The sequence below is a fragment of the Myotis davidii genome, unplaced genomic scaffold (genome assembly GCF_000327345.1).
Source record: "Myotis davidii unplaced genomic scaffold, ASM32734v1 scaffold11, whole genome shotgun sequence".
Lineage (NCBI taxonomy): Eukaryota > Metazoa > Chordata > Mammalia > Chiroptera > Vespertilionidae > Myotis > Myotis davidii.
In genome coordinates, this window is record NW_006285791.1 from 3,124,116 (window position 1) to 3,138,690 (window position 14,575).

The window sequence follows — 14,575 nt, forward strand, 5'->3', positions numbered from 1 at the left end:
TCAGTTCAAGACTTTGATGACAGTTGCCAGGGAGAGCATGACCAAATAAAATCATGTTTTGTGTTCTAACATTTGTTTCATCTTCATCTTTTGTCAGCGGAAATATTGCTACTTGTCATTTTAACATTTTTCAGTGACACTTCTTCCCTCACTCAGGGCCTTTGAAGATTTTCTCATCAGAATTAAGGCCTCTGCTAATAGTTCTCAGGGCTGCTGCTTGTGCCCCAGAAAGAGGTTTAGGCAAACCTGCTTGTGCTAACCAAGGTCTCTGGGCAATCTCCTCTCCTCCCCATAAAGAGAGCCAACATTCAATTAGGGGACCACAATTTGGAGGAAACAACTCCCGTAAGGCTTGGTGGCTTCTGTAGCCTTCCTGATGCTGATTGGAAGTTGGCTTATTTATATTCCAGACCCTCTATGCCTCTTCCCCAGGAGAGGGAGGCCTGGGAGCCCTGGCGTTATGGGGTGGGAATAGCTGACCTGGTTATCCCTTCCTGAGAAGCATAGCTGGTGAAACACCATAAAGCCCTTCAGCAGGGAGAGGCCTCGCTTATCCAGTGGGTCAGAGAGCTTTCCTGAAGGCACACAAAGAAAGCGTTCAAGTGGAATCAGGGCACAATACAGGCGTGTTTTCTGAGAAACAGGTTTGAAACCAGGTTTTCTTTTCTAGCTTGAAATCAAGATCGTTCTGGTTGAAATCAGGTTTGTTCTAGAAAGCCCAGAATCTCTGATACTTCTGTTTTCAGGGGAGGTTGAAGGTTAATTTCCGTATGTTTAGGTAGACACCAGAGAGAAATACCAATGGTGATGAGTGGAAGGGATAAACATTATTATTGCTAAGACTGACAAGTGATGGAGACCAGTTTGTTGGAAAGTCACAGTTTTGGTATTTGAATGAGAAGGGATTTTAAGAATAATCTAAACACCACTCTTCCTTTTATGATATCTAAGACCTATAGAGCTTGTATGGCTTGCCCAGCACCCTGCACATAGCCTTACACATTTTATAAGTTTATTAACTATTTTGAATGCATGTTCTGGAGCACAAATCTTGTTGGTGGCAGTCCTGAATGATGGGTGTGGAAGAAGGGGAGGCATGAGATGCTACTGGTACTTGTACATAATATTTCACCTGTAGTAAATGGGGTACTTTGGTGAATATCCCACATGGCTTCGTGTCCTTGTGCCCATGGGTATCAGTTAAACAGGGGGCATACTCTCTGTTTCTTTTCATGATATGGAGCATCTTGCAACCCGGAATAACTCTGGTGGTTCCAGATAAGTGTAAGACAAGAGGTGCCCAGCTATCTGAATGTGATCACAGATCCATTGTCTGGCCTTCCCTCATACAGATAAGGTTAGGTTTCCCATTTTAGAGATGGAGGAACAACGTATTAATGAGAGATTTTAGATAAAAAAATGCGCTGCAAAGAGTGCACCTAATAGTCAGCAAAGGAAGATTTAACCTTTTGGGTTGAACCTCCCATTGGTACTTCTCATGATTAGAAGCTGCCTCTGTAGAATGCTGACGCCACACTGCTCAACACCTGCCTCCCCCTTATTTCTAAAAGGATAAGCAAAATTACTTCTGTTCATTTCTGTACTAATCATGGTGGCCTCGATGGAATTTCTTATTGGTCTCTGAGTCTGCACTAGAGACAACATTTGTGTTTCAGAAGTACTGGTTGTAATTATAATTTTAAAAATTCCACCCACTTAGGGCCGGATCACAGATAGGCTGGTCACAGTAACCATTCTCCCAGGTTGTAATTTCTCAGATGTTTAAAAAACAGACTAAAAACATTTCTAACATGATACCACTTGGTGTCACTGTTAGCCTGTTGACCAAATAATGATTTCCTTTCAGTGTATATATATTCTAAACAAATGACAACTTGTTTATTTTAAAGAAATATTTTTGGGCTAAGCTGAAATAGATCTATCAGAGTTCAACTAAATGTCTTGCTTTTTAATATTATTTTTCAAAACATTGGGTTTATTTCAGTAGACACATTTCTGAACAAATAGATCTTCTCTAATTAAGAATAAAAAGCCTTGGTTATTGCATCTAAGTCATCTCAGTGTATTGAGCAGAAATAAAAGGACCAGAAGGAAATTCTTAAAAATGTTGTCAAAGCCAAATCAATGCAAAGTGAGTTGGAATATTTAGAGTTGATTTTTTCCAACTAGTAATTTGATTATCAGTACTGTTCTAGTCTTTATGATGCTGAAGATGTAAGCATGTGGGTCCACTGAGGTGGGTAAAAAAAAATATTGATTGAGTACTTATCATGTGAATATTTTTGTTAAGTGATTTACATTTATAAAGTCTAATCATCATCATTATGACCATTTTAATTCTTTAATATTATGCAGTTAACAAAGCACTTATTTTAATGACTCCCATTAGGCAGAGGGAAAATGTCAAAAAATACTCAGGGAAACCAGAAACAAAGAAGACACAGGAGAAACATCCATGAGTTATACTCCCTATTATTATGGATTTATAAAAGTGTACCCAAGTTCATTAGACACATCTTGATATTTGACTGCACATTGTTCCTAGTACTTGCTAAATTCATCATATTTCCTCATGGTTAAAAAATACATATTAATAATGAAGACAAAAAGAAAAAGAAAACTGTCTCCAGTTTTTCAAGTCTAAGGATTATAACCTTTATTTAAGAGCAAATACCAGCTGGGTGAAAAGTCAAAGCCAACCAACATGCATGAAGGTCAACTACATCATGATTACCAAATCTTTATGTAAGTACTGATTTTGCCTTGAGGTCATACCTGCATAGCAAGCTGCCTAGTCTTTGAGAGTGTTTGGAGGTATTTCAAACTCAGCATATTTCAAAGTAAAGACATTTTCCATCCCTATATCAGCTGCATCCCAACCAACCCCATCTTATTTGCCCCCTGCGATTCCAGGAGCACCATCATCCCCCCCATCCTTCAAGCCAGAAAGCCTGGAAGTCATCCTAGACTTCCCTTTTCTCCTGTCTCTTATATCCAGTCACTCATGTCTTCCTGTTTGTCCTCTGGATACTGATATCTCTGACAATTTGTCTTCATTTCTGCATACCCTAGTTCAAGTTCTCATCATCCAATTTACAGAAAAGGACTATTTCCTAACTCTTGCTCCAGTTTTTCCTCTACTCTGTCCTCCAGATTGTTGCCAGAGCCAGCCAAGAAAATCAAATCAAGTCACACTTGTGTTCAGAATTTCCCAGTAGCTAACCATTAACTAGAGGTTAAAATAGGAAAGCACTTAGTATCTGCTCCTTGTGTAATATTACAGTACTCCGTTACGATTTATGCTATGGCCACACTGAACTACCCAAAAACTCCTCAAGTAATTTTGAATTTAAGTGTGATTTGATGGAGAATAGAGTTGCACCTCAACCCCGCCAATTGCCACACCACTAAAACTTTATTTTTGGGGGAGCTTTGGAAATTTGAGTTGGGCTAAAAAAAAAACTCAAAAATTAATGATTAAGTAAATATGTGAATGCATGTGAAAAGATTTGGGAGTATTAAGATTTATTAGTTTATACATAAATTTTTAGTTAGTCAGCTAAGCAGCTTCACTATACATAGATGAATCCTCTGTCTAGAGTCTGGGGTATGGCAAGAGGACCCTGTAGGTACCCTGGACTCTCTTCACAAGGTAGCTTAGGGCCATTGCTGGGAGGAAATCAGTGTAATTCTGGCTATTATGGGTAGCTGGATAACCTTGGTTAACTTATTCTACTTCAGTTTCTCCTAAGCAAAGTTAAAATAGCAACATTAACCTACCCCCCGCAGGCAAGTTAATAAGTACATTTTCCCCCAAAGTGCAATGTACGAATTTTCATTAGTCATAGGGCTACGATAATAGTTAATTGTCTCTAGTTCTGCTTGTTATTTACTGCTCACTCGAGCAAAAGATGCTACTGAAGGGACTGAGGGGGAAAAGTTGCAAAAGATGCTGATATGCCAAATAAGTTGCCAAGGTAATAAAAAATGTAATCAAGACTGCAGAAGACCTTCTGATTTCCATCCCAAGCAATCATTAGAGATTCTATTGCAAACTAATTTTCTTATCTCTTATCTCCAAGTCAGCTCCTCTGCCAAGGACTTAAGGACTCAATTTATCATCTCCCTTAACAGGTACCTTGGCTGCAGTGTGCTTTGGCTCTGGATCTACCCAAATGATTTAAAGCAAAATTGATTCTGACTCACAATATATATGCTCTGGGTTTTAAATGCAAATGCATAAATGCTGAAGTAATAGACGGTGCAACACTTACACTGTGGATATACAACTTTTGCTCTCCCAAGCTCCTCTTCCGAATGACTAATATTATCTCTAGAATCAACCAAAATGCATCAAATATTCTATTTTTCTCTCTCCTCTTATCAGGATATGAGAAGAAAAAGATAAGACAAAGGAAACATAGCATGAAGAGCCTCCAGAACATCAAATATCAAAGCAGCTTAGCAAGGCTTTTATGTAGGTTACTGTCTATTTTAATACTATGAAGATAATTTTCCCAAACCTGCCACAGTCTGACTCCTCTCAAGGCTGGGCCCAGGGTGCATGGAGTCAAGTCTGGGCACAGCCATTGCCTTTGCCAGTAATTGCAGAGTTGAGGAGAGGACAGTTCCCAGCAGGCCCTGGGCATGGTTCTCGTGAATAATTCATCAGGATGGCCACTGGCTGGGGAATATCCTTCTTCCACTGATTACTTGCTTTTTATCCACACATTTATCTTCATTAAAGACTTTGTTTCCTCTCTAATACTTGTCTCTAATTTTTCCCACTTAAAGCTATTTTTTTTCCTCCTGGCTTTGAGTTTTTAGATACACTCTTTTTCCTTCCTTCCTTCCTTCCTCCCTTCCTTCCTTCCTTCCTCCCTCCCTTTCTTTTTTCTTTTTTTTTTCTTCTTTTTTTTTCGCCCTTCTGTTCCCACAGACCCCCTGGATGTGTGGGGGAGGTATGTGCTGGGGTCCTATGGTAAAGGTAGAGATGAGGGACAGTCCCAGGGGTAATGTAAGACAAGATGTCAGGGCTACATCCCACTTTCCCGCATGTCTCCCAGCTCGCAGGCCCTGCTCAGAGGGATGCTCGAGACAATGAGCTGTCCAGACCGGACTCTGACTTTGGCTCTTGCTCCACTTCGTATACCTGCTGACCAGCCCAGCGTCAGGCAGAGCACACCTCCCTGGTGAGGAGAGAAAGTACCAGTACTAACCACAAATTTCCAATGCAATGAATGTTTAAATCCTCAGATTATTTTCACTATTGAGAATTAACCAGATGTCACAATGTTGGGTTCCGACATCATTACTATAGGGCACAGACTAATGGAAATTAGACTTCCAAGAACTATTCTGACCCTTCACTAGAGATTTCTTTTATGTGAAGATAATGATCAGCCTTTCCTTGCCAAGGGCAGGTTTCAATGTACATAGCTAAACTTCTAAACAAGTCAATTCAAAGTAATTTTTCAAATGAATGTTTGCTTTTTTACATTCCAAATTTATAAAAACATATATGTTCTTAGTCAATGTAAGTTTTATTTTCCTTCTCTCTGCATTTCAGTTGTATTGAGGGGGAAAAATAAAGGCTTTTTTATATTGTGTGTTTTTTAAACAAATATAAGCTCATGATTATTATGAATCTGGTGCCATGATCTTTTTGCATGTACTGCAGTCTAACCTTATGATTTTATTAATAATTAATATAATTCATGAAAAAATTCCCCCCTGGCAATTTCTGAGTTCATTCTTTCTGATCTTTTCCTGAAGCTGGACACCATGCTGCCAGTCTCTGATCTCTTATAAGAGTTTTGAAATACCATTTTAAGTTAATTAAGTTTATTGACTAACTAGAGGCCTGGTGCACAAAATTCGTGCACTGGGCGGAGGACGGGGGTGGGGGGGGTGTTGTACCTCAGCCCAGCCTGCACCCTCTCCAATCTGGAAAATCCCTCTCATAATCCAGGACTGCTGGCTCCCAACCGCTTGCCTGCCTGCCTGTCTGATTGCCCCTAACCGCTTCTGCCTGCCAACCTGATCAATGCCTAACCACTCCCCTGCCAGCCTGATTGACGCCTAACTGCTCCCCTGCTGGCCTGGTCACCCCCAAATGCCCTTCCCTGCAGGCCCAGTCATCCCTAACTGCCCTCCCCTGCTGGCCATCTTTTGATGACATGGGGGCGGCCATCTTGTAACCACATGGTTGTGGCCATCTTGTGACCACATGGGGGTGGCCATGATGGTTAATTTGCATATTACCTCTTTATTATATAGGATTTCCTTAATAGCCTAGGGCATTTGTCATTCAGACCTATTGCTTAATATATGTCCGTTTTCCCCCCAATAATTTTCCCACTTATTCTTTGTAAATAGCAATTTTTACACAGTCTTTATTAGTTTCTAATTGTTCAAATTTATTTTCTTTATTATACCTGCTAAAGACCAATTTTAAAAGGAATTCATTTTCCCTGCTATTTGAGAACTGATGTTCTTTGTTTTTTACAGGATTTACATTATTCCAGTATATATTGCCTTTGGTTTTGGGAACAGCTCAAAAATCCTTTGTTTGTATTTAGCATATTCCATAAAAACTAAAATTAGACATTTTGAGAAAAAAGATTTTTTTCTTCGTTATGAGTAATATAATAACATTTCATCTACATCTTATTAAATAAAACTCTCAACAGTTTTAGCTACTGCAGCTCGTAACTCACTCAGCTTTTGTTTTTAACACATGTTACTGCCAGTCAGATCAGAATGCTTTATGCTCACATCCACAGTAGGAGATTTTCTTGCCACCTACCTCAGAAAATTTGATCCTCAGTAATGACATTTTAATTCTTTAAAAGTGACTTAGGCAATTATTGTAATGGAAAGTTTTATTCTTTTGTCTTTAACATTTTTTTTCACCTGAAGCTTTTGTCTCTATCTTAATATTTGCATTGAAATGTTTAAAATCAGATGTTTTAGCCCTGGCAGGTTTTGCTCAGGGGTTAGAGTGTTGGTCCTTGGACTGAAGGGTCATGAGTTCAATTCCAGTCAAAGGCATATACCTTGGTTGCATCCCTGGCCAGGTTCGATTCCTGGCCCCCTGTGGCCACTTGCAGGAGGCAAGCAATCAATATGTCTCTCTCATGTCGATGTTTCTCTCTGTTTCTCTCTCTCCCTCCCTTCCACCCTCTCTAGAAATCTATGGGAAAAAATCCTCTGGTGAGGATTACCAACAACAAAAAAATCAAATAGTTTAAATTTAATATGTATCCACAAAATTGTGTTTTTACCCCTTCTCCTCTTATGAGTTTGTACAGGATAGCGGGCAGAGTCTGAATACAAAAGTCTGACTTTCACATATGAAGTAACAGTCTCCAGGAAACTCTATTATGTCCGAGGGTAGTCAATAAGGTTTGCAATAGTGCTAAAAATGATGTCACACCTCAGAAGTTTAAAAACAGAACACACAATTATAAAACAAAAAGTATTCTTTTCAACTATGTTAATTTCTATCTCTCAGAAACTATGCAAAGGGAATTGGGCCACTCCCAAACTGCTCTTCTTTCCACTTTCCAATTTAAAGTGTAGCTGATGGATGAATTTCCTTCCCTCGAGGGACACCACAGTCCCTCCCTTTTGGCTGCAGGTCAAATGCAGGTCTCTCCTGGTGCCTTATGTCAGAACATCAGGCCCCCTCCATTTCTATTTTCACCCCCTGGTTTAAGCTTGTCCTCCTTGCCCATGCCGCCTCCTCCCTCCCCTCCCATCAGCTCCCTGGGCTCCCTCCTGTTTCTTCCTCGTGTTCTTACTCCCACAGCCCCTCTGGCAGGCGGGTGTCCAACCTTCCATCTGGAGGAGCAGATTCTGCTTTTCTCACAGTTTCTCTCAGAATTGACAGTTTCACTGAACACAAACAAAAAGCCCCAAACTAAAACCAAAACAAATAAATAAAACACTATCTCGCTTTCTCTGTCATCCACTCAACAGCTGCTCAAGACTGAACATTTTGATGTTATTGAAAAGCTTCAAATCCCAATTCTTTAGGTTGACACAGTCCCCAGGACACGTAGTCAGAATCCTGAGGGCACATGAGGCTGTCAGAGTGTGGCCAGCTGCATTGAGGGTATGACTCTGTCCCCCTCGGTGTCACCTGTTGGTCTACTCTCATCATTCTGTTATTTCTGTGGAGCTGCTAAAGCTACTAGTGGAGAGTGATGGGCTATTTTCCTAAAGATTTTCAGATGAACTCTCATTTCTTCTTCCATAATTTCTTGTGTCTGTCCCCAGCCCACAGCCTTCTTTTCATTCTTCTGATACCTTTCAGAGCCTTGGAGTTCCTGCGGATAGGTTGGTCTATGACGGTGTGACGTCTATGATGGTTGGTTACTACCTGGCTTCCAGCTAGACATTCCCACATTGCTTCCAAATTGTGGAATGAGAAACCCTGGCTGAAACTTTACAATCATGTATGACACATCAGAAACATTTCATCTGGGCTCAGAAAGCCTAGGTGACGAGGAGTGTGTCCTCACTCAAGAGCAGGGAGGTTGCACTCTTCTGATCAAGGTAGTGCAACTTGGCCCTTTGGGTCTCAGTGCTTCTCACGTGGAATCAGAGTGATTTGTAGTGAGGCCAGCCCTCCTCTGACTGTGGAAGGACTGTGTGGTCTGTGAAAGTGTGAACCCCCATTTGATCGTAAAAAGCATGCCTAGGGTGGTGTACAGGGAAAACTTTTAGATTGCTATTAATATCTTAGAGTGTTTGGCAGATGCGTTATTTCCATAGACACCACAGCCAGAAAGTGGGTTAGGTACTCTTTCATATACACACTGGATGCTAAGGCTGTTCTAAAATAGGGAAGAACTGTTTGTGATGAAGAAAAAACAAGTACAGGATGCAGGAGCTAATGCTGGGAGAAACCCATGTATAGTGGAGTAGGGAGCTGATCTTCATAGAAAATATAACCTGCTCTGGGTGTTACAGGAAAACCCAAATTAATTCTAAAACATGATGTCTTGGAGAAACATAGAGTCAGGCTGAAATTAGGATGTGTGGTGATTTACTGTGGGCTACTGGAAAGGGGGTTATTTTGACTGCCCATCACCTCCAAACCTTCCTCCACCCACATGCTTACCCCACCTTTGGTCAGATAATTCTAACATTCAGTGAGAGGAACCAGAATGACCTCTTGAACCCAATAAAGGTGCTCCTGCCAAAGTGCACTCCCTCCTTCTCTCCATATTCCTAGGGAAGGTTTACCTCTTGATACAAAATGTGGCCCCTAGCCAAATTTTACATAATCCAGTCACCCTGGTATTTAGGCCACACCTCAAAGAACAGCTGAGTGTGTAAGCCAAGGCTATCGAGATTCTAGAACGCTTTGGCACTGGGTCATGCCCGTGTTGGCATGGAGTGACAATATTGGAGCATCACACTGAGGAAGAAGGATCATTCTCTCTCTAGCATCTAGAGAACTCTTTCTAGGCCAGAAATTTTGTGAGTCCTCAGTCACTGTAGCTCCTAAAACTAACAGCCACACATGTCAGCAATGGCTATAACTGAGGAGCACATGAGCCCGCAGCATTGAGCATGCTTCACTTTTTCTCTTTGCAGGAGCACCAGTCAAACTGACCCTTTGCATTTAAAGGAACCCAGGGAAGGTGCCCATTGTCTAGGAAAGAAAAGAAGACATTGTTACAAAGTGGGAACTGGACTTCAGAAATATTTAATCAAAGTAGTAAATGGGTGACAATTTATTGTACTGCTCAAGACATTTGAGGGAGTAAGTCATTAAAATAACTTGTTCCTAATAGCTTTCTTCTTGTGTAGTGCTTGCCAAAAAAAAAGAAAAGAAAAAAAGAGAAATCATCCTATTGTTTTATGAAATAATATGTGATGTTTTATTTCAATATTTTGTGCTAGCAAATTCACATATCTTTGCACTGAACCTGCCTTACCAAAATATTTATTAATGTAGATTATTAAATGAAATTGATAAGTTAGTTCTTTTTACAAATGAATACCAAAATGCAGACACTGGCAAAAGGGAACAATTATAGCTTCAGTCATTGCTTCATCTAGGTTCTCAATGGGTTTCATCAGAGTTCAGTTTTTCTCCATTTTTGGGCTCTGCCTTCAATTGTGTAGCCTTCATTCTTTGATTTCACATGGTGGCCCCCAACATTTCTAGGCTCATATATTTCCATATTGAGGTCCACAGATGCAAGAACTTAATTATTTTCTAGTAGTCTTTTTTAAAAAGCTTTATGGGGGAGTTGTGGTTTTCTTCAGAAAATTCACAGTACTTCAGGCATGATTCCCACCCACCACTGCTTTGTAGAATGCACAAAGTGGATAGCAGCATCAAGAAAAGTGGGGAGTTACTAAAAATACAAGATTCAGCCCTTCCCCTCCTTCCCCTGAAAACCATATGCCTTCTTCACTCAGTCTGAATTCGTCAGGTGCCTGTCTTTTCAATGTGGTATCACATCAGCACATAGGCCCGAGGGAAAAAATAAAAGAAAAATAACTTTACGAGTCTACAAAAACACACAACTAAACTAACCGGAGCAGGGGTGAGAAAGAAGGTGAAGCTAAAATCCCATAACTCGGTCCTCAGCCCTGGAGGCCAGTTGCTCAGGACTCAGTGGTCCCAGCCCTGTTTGCTCTGCCCCAGGCTGGGGGTGAGGAAGCTTTTGGAAACTTCTCTTCACGCTCAACACATCTGCCTGCTTGGGGGCCCCAGGTCTGGGGAAGTGGCGTTGACAGGCCCTTCTTACTTGCCTCAGTATTAGGAGCGTGGTCATGATGCAGGGAAGCCATGAGCTTGTTGCCCCAGGAGGTGCCCTGTCTTTGTGGCTTTGATCACCTATGAGGCAGCCTTGATGGTAGTAGCTTTTATTTGACTGTTCATTAGAAATTGAGATGCATTTATGAATAGGCATCTCTCACTGCAGGTGAGTGATGGGGACAGATGGACCCCACAGACATGAAGATTTATTTTTCATGTGACTGTCTTTAGCTGTTAAGTATAAAGGGAACGGTAGAGAAAGAGCACATTGGGGAGAACGAGGCTGAGCTTTCTCTCTCTCCTGGACCCCTCCCGCAGGCTGGAGGACATGCTGAGTGCAGGGCTGCCTTGCCTGCTGATTTCTGTCCTAACTTGTAGAAAGAGGTGTCAAGTCTTGGAACTCCGTGGACTGCAGGGAATAGCACAGACCTAGGGAACTGGCAGGCAGTGCTGACTTGCATATGACCTGGAATAAAACCCGTGTCCCCTCAGGGTATATGTCTGTATATATATTGACTAAGTGATTGCTAAAGTGACTCCCAGCTCTGAAATCTTCTGAGTGTTTTGAACTGGATCTCCATGTCTCTTCATCATTATCCACCACTGTCATGTTCTGGGCATTGTACTCAACCTTTCCATACATGATCTCATTTTTTCCACACTTCAACCTTCCCGAGTCTATACTTTGATCACCATTTCACAGATTAGGATACTCTATCCCAGAGAAGTTACATGACTTGCCCTATGATTCAGCTATGAAGAGGCAGAGCCAGGAATTAGAGCCAAGATCCCTTTCATTCTAAAATCCATGGTGCCCGCCTAGAGGAAGTAAATTTCTCTGCCAATAATGATTTTTTTTAAAAAATTCATGTATTAATTTATGACAATCTTCTAGTCAATTTTATCTAAAATCACATACATATTATTATGTGATTGAACCAGGTACAATTTGCTCCTTTAACAATACCAGTTATCCTATCTGGAAAAGGAGAATAATGATACTGTTTATAGCATAATTTGATGAGAAAAGTTAAATTAGATGAAGTACAAAGTGTGTGGAAACTAGCTGACACATTGTTGGCACTAAACAACTTACAATTCTTTTCTCCCTTCTTGATTCAACATGGGCAAGTCCTAAGAAAGCAGCCATCCCTTTGATGCTGCACTGAGTAATTTCAATTGAGTTTCTGATAATCATTTATTACAATTTGTGAATGAAATGATGTAAGATTGGTAACAAATTCAGTTTGAAATCAAATATGGCCTAGACATAGCTCTCAAATCAACGACAAATAATCTTCTGAAAGATTCTATTTATTCACTGAAAGCCTGAAGGGCACAACTGGTATGTGGGAGGAAGCCAGATATGTCAATAAAAGGAACAACTTTCCAACAATTTAAACTGGTCAAAGAATGAACAAGCAGCCTCAGAAGACAGTGAGTCTTCTATCATCTTAAATCACAGGATAGAAGGAGGTCCTTTGTTGGGTGAGGTTGCATCTGAAGACCTTTAATAGTGAAGACTCTGTGCTTCAGAGAGCCCGTGAATCTGCTAAGATTTAATGGAATTTATGGAGGAGTCAAATACCTTAGTTTGCATTTCTTATTTTCTCACTCATTTAGGTGTGTGTGTGTGTGTGTGTGTGTGTAACACCAGCACACCAGGCCCTGGCCTAAGCACCAGGGATATAAGATGAATAAGATATATTCCTTCTCCATGATGAGCTGATAATCTAACAAAGGTGTGACACATGTAAAATAAAAAATGCAATACAATTTGACTGATGTTATATTAGAAGACTGTATAAGGTATGGAAAGCACAAGTGGAGGTAATCAGTGCTTTCTCTTTTTGGCTTAATGGCTTATTTTTTGATACTTTGGCCTAATCTTTGTGTTTGAACCTTTTAATTCAGTCACTAGATTTCTCTGAACCAGTTCTAGATATCTGCTCTGCAGATTGCAATCAAGGGGGGAAACGCTCCTCACCATTCCCCCAACAGTGGGAAGGAAATTGCCTTCCTACTGTTAACTCTACCTGGAGTTACAATTTGAGATTTAGCAGTGAAGGTAGTGATTGGAGCAATGAGAAAGGGTGAGCTGAATCTGGGATATGAGATAGATGGAGAAGAAAGAACCAAACAATAAGAAATAGTAGAAGCTCACTGGTCTGTGGATATGCTTGGGTTGTTTAGTTCCTTGGATAGAATCAAAGCATGCACTGATTGTGAAATGACATAGCTACGGGGATGCAAAGCATAATTCTTAAATTGTGTAACACATTTAAAAGAATCTAGAAAGAGCAACCACCACATAACCTGAGAATGTAACACAAATACTAGTTAGTTCCTGTTCACAGCACACCTTTTGTCACCTCTGGGAACTCTGTATCTTTGTAGCCCTGAGATTTATTATAGAGGATTAGTGACGTTCCAATTTACTCAAATGTTAGAAATTAGGACCCAGAGGTCCTATTTTTAAAAATATCACATTTATCTATATGGATACTAGTCTATTTCCCTGATATAAGAAGGAGCCCCTTCCAGGAGTGCTGAGAGAAAATGTTCTAATGTAGCTTCCACTGGGGTTACCAGTCATCATTTGATAGAGATGGTGAACCTTTGGACTTCACACTATTTTTCATATTCTGCAAAGCATGGGACATAGACTAGATTAATAACTCACGCATAGAAGAAATATGATAATTAGGGCTGCATATTACAAAAGGCATGCTCAAGCAGAATAAAACCATTGGTTTTGTAGTCACCAGATTTTACCAGCAAGCACAATTTTGTGTTAAAATATTTCAGAGATGAATAGGAGGGGAAAATGACAAAAACACTTCACTAATAATAATCTATCCATGGATAGGTAAAGAGATATGAATTAACTGTTTTTAAATGATTATGGAAGGTGCTTAATTAATATCAACTCTTCCAATCTCTTGTAGTGATTACAGTTAAAAGACAATAAAAGTACATTTAACTAAGTGTGTGACTAGAGAGTAAGGAGCAAATCCCAGTAGTGTTGATAGGTCATATGTTCCAGTTTCATGTGTGAAGTTGAAAGGTTCTATTTGGTATTCAAACTGACTTAATTTTTTTTGTGTGTGTTTGCTATTACATAAGTGATTAGGACAAGTAAGCAAACAAAAAAAGAGTAGAATAAAAATCACCACCAGAGGTCACCATTGCAAACATTATTCCCAGTGATTTAAGTCACAAACTATCTGTAGTGTGAGGTGAATCCCAGACAATAGAAATCTTTTACCTTATTTTTAAAGTATTCAGAGACTTTGAAGTTAGGAAGCTATGAGTGCTGTCCATTGTGTAGTTGAAGGGATGAGAATATAAGGTTATGTGATATGAAAATGAACAACAGTCCAAATAGAGGCCCAGGTTATTCCCCTTTCACAGGACTGATGTGACTCCCACATGCAAAGGTTTTCTTTTTGGGAGTCATATAGGTTATACTTCAATGAGGAATATGTCAAAGGGTAGCCATAATGATAAAGGGTATTCTCTTTATATATCACAAAATAAAGAAAATACATGTATCTTCAAAGTAATAGCTTTATGCTTTATAAATATTTCTGATAGTCATGTTCCCCTAACTGTTGAATATCCTTTTTGGTGAAGTAGAGTCAGTTAACTCTGAGTTTCCTAACTCTTGCTCATTACTATAATGATGCCTTGTGGGTTAGAAGTATGTAAAGCCTTTAAAAGTTGCCCTTAAAAAAGAGTGGGTTTTATATAAGCAAGAGGGGGAAA

General features: G+C 40.0%; 1 long non-coding RNA gene across 3 annotated transcripts; it reads left to right on the top strand.

The window, feature by feature from the left end:
* The first annotated feature begins 2,148 nt into the window (after positions 1-2,148).
* Positions 2,149-9,882, top strand: LOC107182002. 3 transcript variants are annotated; one of them, XR_001512721.1, is made up of 4 exons: positions 2,149-2,766; positions 4,409-4,498; positions 8,005-8,583; positions 9,631-9,882. It is a non-coding gene; the product is annotated as an uncharacterized LOC107182002 (long non-coding RNA). The 3 variants fall into 3 exon arrangements; XR_001512722.1 differs by lacking the exon at positions 2,149-2,766 and having other exon boundaries at positions 3,451-4,498; positions 8,005-8,140; positions 8,342-8,583; XR_001512720.1 differs by lacking the exon at positions 2,149-2,766 and having other exon boundaries at positions 3,451-4,498.
* The last annotated feature ends 4,693 nt before the right edge of the window (positions 9,883-14,575 follow it).